Here is a 6,403-nt window from a genome sequence, read left to right on the forward strand (position 1 = left end):
CAACCTGGACAGCTCTGATGTTGTTATTTTGCTTTAACTGCATACATTGAGGATTCTAACATGTTACAGCCGTGATAGTAAAACTACATAGGCTGTACATTTCAGTCATTGTTATTTAATACTTACGCCCTTTGGTTGTTGGTTATATTTAGGATTGTTTTAATCAATTAAACAATTAATATTCTTATTCTTACTAATCGATTGGTCATCAGTTAACTGAATGCGCTGTCATCCATCATTGACAGTCAATGTGACATATCGTCCGCTGCTGCGGAGGATTGTGGGTCAGACTAGCCAGAAAAGCATGCTGGCTTGCATACTACAAAATCGGACCGGATGTAGAAGAACGTCCTGGTATTTTTGGCATACTGCATTTAACAAGCTATGTGCTGGGACATACTAAATCTTTTCCTGCTCTACTATATAGTGTGAAAGTATGGATTTTGGAACGCATAGTCTCCTAAATGGAAGTTAAATTACTGAATGAAAAAAGAAAGCGAAATATTATCATAAATAAGTTTGAAAAGTGAAAAACATTTTTAATTGTGAAAAGCAAATGAGGCATAGCTAGGATTACTGAAATGTATAATTAGAATTATTTTATTTATAAAATTATACAAACACGGTTAAGATGATGTCAGTGTGAAATGATGCTTATCACGAGCCCACTTGTGTGCAGGGAGTTTCCAATACTTCCTTTGTCACCCTGTCTATATAAAGCTTCTCTATTATTACTTGACATACTTTCCATTGGTAAATACTGTATTAAGTCATTGAGTCTATAAATAAATAGATTTTTGATTATAAAAATACGCCCCCTGTTCTCTGGTGCAAAACGCCAAGAAGTATTTTGGTCCACTAGCTGCCTACTATGTATTAGAGGCCCTGTTTGATATTCATCGTAGACAACAGGCCTGTAAATGCTGCACGCATGAAGCTATACTATGTGTCTTTATCATGCAGAAAAGTGACAGACAGTGCTCCTTGTGTTCTTCAGACTTCACTTCGCTTTCTGTCCCTGCATAGAAACTGGAAAAATGGCATTTGAGTATCCTGCACCTTCAGCTTGGACTCTCTTAGTTAAAAAAATGTTAAATAGAAATAAAATAATAAATCATATTTGATGTAATAGATTGTCAGTTTCACCAACTGGTCTGTAAAAATGTCACCCTATGTCCTTTTTTCCTACAGTCACGTAGGCTACCGTAGTGTGTGTGTGTCACTCAACAGTGGCCTACTGAGTACCTGTTTTGAGTCATCACTGTCAATTACATGCAAACTGTACAGTAAACAGTTAAATACTGTGATGTCAACTTATCAAAAGGTCACATAAAAAAAACACATCAAAAGGTCATAGCAATTTGGAAAGCCAAAAATTAAAACAAATGCTGTTCATTATAAACAGCTTCACATGTTTGCCGATAGGACATGTGGGTGAAGAGTCACAAGTTAAAGCCTGATCTTTGTTTGACTTCACTCCTTACTGACAGTGTCAATATAGCTCATGAGTCACGAGAGAAGAATGACCAGTATTTGTCAATTCATAACCGCCCGTGTCATGCAGATCCTAATATCCCATAAAATGCATTTTTATTGTTGTATTACTTCTTCTATTCTCTTTGACTTCCTTATTTATACTTATCTTTTTACACTGTCTGCACCGTGGGTCAATTCAGAGTGAAACTTTGTTTTGATTCTCTGTATGTCTCTTACATAACTGTGGAATTTACAATAAAGCCTCTTGAATCTTGAGTCTTGAAAAGTGGAAATTGTGCAGTACACGAACTGCAAGCTTTTATTACAAGCAAAGTCCCAAATCGCTGTTCTAATATCACTAAATGACCTTTTAGTTTTGTGTATATTCCATAAATTACAGCATATATGTGTGTGCTGTGTGAAGACATTGCAATTATTCATTGATGCTTTACCATAAAGCGCTGTCACTGGTGTTGTTATCTGAGTTTTAGCAGCTGTAGCACAGGCAGGTCAAAACATGTTTGCATAATACAGGAGCTCCATCTAGAGAGTAAAACATGTACTTGCCAGGTCATGTGTGCACAAACAACCTGTTATACTGATAAGAAGATAAGACCAAGCCTCAGTTGAATCATAACATTTGACACATGTGAATTTTGTCATGATGACATTGTTATTAAATAGAATTACAACTAGGAATGCAGAACAGAAGTAAATCCTGTATGTGGCAAGGACAACAAGAAGGTCTCACTTTCATTATGAGAGAAGAGTGCAGGACTTATTGTGAAGCATATGAAGTATTTTACACATATTTAAAATAAAGATACCCCTGACATATGTAATAAATGTAGAATAAAAGGCACACTATTTCATTCCTTATGGGGCTGCCCAAATATCCAGGTATTCCGGATAGAGGTTTTGGATATCCTTTCACATGTCATAGGTGTTAGGTTGTCTGTACACCCCAAACTGTGTGTCCTTGGAATTTTTCCTGTAAATTGTAAACTAGGCAAGGCAAATAAGAAAATGACACACTACTGCTTACTACATGCATAACACACCAAGTTTAGAAACCTGACACACTGGACTGTCACACTCTGTTGCCCTAGAAAAACTTACTTTTACGATTATGGGTAAATATTCTACTTATTATAAGATATGGGGATGTTTTATGACATTTCTCGAGGGGGAGAAGGCCACAGAAGTCTACCTTTCTTACTCTCTTGAATGCAACATAGTTATGTACATTTTTTCCTTTTTCTTTCCTTAAGACTATCAGTTCTTGTATAAGTAGCATTTCTGGAAAAGTATGCATTGTATTGCCCTGTCGTAGTAGCTGTTATCAAGATGATGCCTTACTGTGGATGCTCTATTTCGTACCTTACTTGCTTTCTGTTGTTGTTTCTGATGTAAAGTTTGTAAAATATTAGAAAACTAATAAACACACTTGTTAAAAAATAAAGATTATAAGCTTTGCAGTTCAAAAGTACAATTTGCTGTCAACACTATTCAGTTTTCCAACTTTTTGCCCATCAAGACTTCCTTCCAGCAGTGACACAAGATAGTCTTTTACACATGCCAGACATTGCTCACTGTTACATTAATTTGGCTATGAAGATTAATTCATAAAAATAGCCCCAACAATCAAGACGGAAATGGAAGAGAGGGAAAAGTTTCTGTTTTCAAGGTACGGAAAGAGCTAAGTTCATATTCAAATCAAAATCTGTTTTGCCAATAAAAATGAACTAAAAAGAACTCATGTAGAAGAAGAAAAAAATATACTTTATTAATCCCCCGAGGGGAAATTTTTTCACTCTGTTATCATATAGACACAGGCCCAAAACACACAGACATGCACAAACAGAACCAATACGTGCATTAAATGGAGAGATTTCAGAGTAAGGGGCTTCACATGGACAGGTGGGGGTTTGGTACCTTGCGCAAGGGCACCTCGACATGTCCCAGGAGGCAAACTGGCACCTCTCCAGCTACCAGTCCACACTCCATATGTGGTCCGTATGGGAACTTAAACTGGCGACCCTCTGGTTCCCAACTCAAGTCCCTACGGACTGAGCTACTGCCACCTAGAATAAATGAATAAACAGATGATGGATTTTAAAATGTCTTGCTTTAGCTTTGTTGCGAACAGGAAATAATTATTTAAAAAAAAAGAGCCTTTATTCTGCCACATAATACCCCAAATTATTCATATTGAAACCTTGTTGTGATTCTTAATTGAAATATGACCTGAATTTAAATGGAATAAAAAAGAAATATTTGCATCTTATTACAGATGGAGCCTGGCTAGAATCTTGGGCAACTAGATAACCAAAGAGACCCTGTGATACCAACCATGTCAGCATAGCTTGTCAGGAAGGGGGCTAAATAACACTTTAAAGCTAGGCTAAATTTTGGTGAGGGAACAACTGGACTGGCAGTTTTCAGAGGGGTCCCTTGAATCCTCACCGGAAGATACCTGAATGAAAATGGGCTCTGTGGGTACCCATCTCCCCTAAACTGAGAGAGCTTGTTCCCAGTGAATGTTTTGTTCCTTACAAACAAAGTACTCCTTTAAATTTAGGCTGTTTTCTTTTTAAGGAAAAGGGTAACCAGCCTATGACTAACACATACAGACACATAACACATTAAAACAGAGAAAGTGTGAGAAATTATGAGGAAAACAAAAACATTTGTAAACAGAATTGTGAAGCAAGCTTTGCTATGTAAGAAGACACAGTATGCAAATATTCACACCATGCTTACCGCAGTATATCAATATTGACATGTCAGCCACTATGAGAAATTGCAGTACAAAGTTTGTCCATCACAGAGCACCTACAAGTTTATTTTTCTACTGTAAAACATTATGCACAGCGTGTACTGTATCTTAGTCAAAATTCTTCAATAACTAACGTAAATGACATTTATCAAATGCTTATGTTACGCATTTATGTTTAGAAAAATGGATATCAGCCATTATTGAAATGTGGAATGAAACTAAGTACATTTACTCAACTACTGTACTTAAGTACAAATTGAAGGCCCTTGTACTTCACTTAAAGGTCTAGTGTGCAGGATTTCATAGCACATAGCAGCAAGAGTGCCAGATTGAAACCTGAGATTGAGAACTGAAACTTCTCTGTCCGCAAACCACTGACTGTAAAGAATAATGGATGTAGCTACCTTGATGTCACCCATTGGTTTATGGGCTCCTGTTATGAAGCCTCGACTTTGGCATTACAGCGGTCTCCATTGTGTTTTTTGGGGGGGCCAGATGTGACTATATTTGGGCGAGAGGCTGGAGCTGTGGAGGAGTGAGGGGTGGATCTGACTGAGAGGCTGAGGACACTATCAGCAGACAGCCTGTCACCCTCCCTTAATTATCTGTAACTTTAAGTTTTAATACAATATAAATCAGTGAGTTATATAGAAATTCACCTTCCATACAGTTGTCAGTAGTGTAGGAGCAGAATATGCATGAATTATTTTTTATTGTATGGTGTATATGTTGTATTGGATATCAGGTCTCACAGGGTTATCAGCAGTCATCACTACATATGGCAGGAACCCATCTTCGTCTGGTCAGGTGTTCCGCCTGGAAGCAAAAACAGTTTTTGGCCACTGAAGCAGCTTGTTGCTGCAGGAGCTACACATGTGGATGTTTTTGAGTATTATTGGAAACATGTTCAAGCTTAATGGACACTGACAACTTTGTGATGGACAATAAATAAACAGAGAGGTCAACTGGCAAGTCTGACTCAGACTTTGATTCATCAGATACAGTAACAATCAGTGCATCAGATTCAGTTAAGTCATCCGGTGCAGCATCTCAGTGGCTGAAAGCATTGGCTTAGCCTCTACAGGTAAAAATTAGCTATAAAGACCAAAAACATTTTTTGTACCAGATTGTAAACACGAACAATAATCAACAATCATGCAATAATGCAGCTATTAGTTTCAGGTGGTTATACATTGATGAAAACATAGTTATGAGTAAAATACTCTATTTTTGCCAATATATCACACTTAATCCTACACATTGGACCTTAAAGTTTTTCAGTTATGTGCTGTTTTTTCTTATTTATATATTTATTTTATTTTTTATGTTTTTTGTGCAATTTTAATTAAATTTTTAATTTTTATTTATGCACTTATTTGAACTTATTTTATGTTATGTCTATTTTAATATCACTGTATTATTGTTGATGAAGGAAAGTGTGGTGGTTGTTTTTTATGAGCTACTGGACAGCTGAATTTCACTTCAGGCATGAATAAAGTTCTATCTATCTATCTATCTATCTATCTATCTATCTATCTACTTCACTACATTTCAGGGGTAAATATAGTACTTCCACCACTGATTTTTTGAACTTGCAAATATTGATAGCAGTATCAGGCTCAGAATATTGATTGCTTTTAATGCTATGCCATGTCAAAAGGTCCATACTAAGCTGTTAAACTGTGCACAATTTCACTGTAGCTGTATGTATTTACAGCTCGTGTACACTACATAAAATACCCCTTAATTACATATCTCATAACAAAATAATATTAAATATTTACTTTTTTATTTGCAGTAACACAAACAAAACTGATTTATGCCAATGTTGTGTTTTAAGTGTGCTATAATAAACCACATGGGTGCAATACAGTGTGCAGCTCACTGTCAAATATCTGACAGTGAGGTGAGAGGTTTGTAAACACAGCACATCCTGGACTATACCAAAGCCTGAGGGCAGAGAGTCCACAATAAACTCCGCATCTCCATTTTGAAACTACGCGCGGAGAAACTGGTTTCTTTTTGCTCTGGGCGAGAATTAAACTTAAAACTTTCACTCTGTTGACTTTTCTGAGGACGGTTTGAAGACAAACATGTCCTTTATTACATAAAATACCGCCGCCCCACCCCTTCTGTATCATGACGTGA

The sequence above is a fragment of the Epinephelus fuscoguttatus genome, linkage group LG13 (assembly GCF_011397635.1).
Source record: "Epinephelus fuscoguttatus linkage group LG13, E.fuscoguttatus.final_Chr_v1".
Lineage (NCBI taxonomy): Eukaryota > Metazoa > Chordata > Actinopteri > Perciformes > Serranidae > Epinephelus > Epinephelus fuscoguttatus.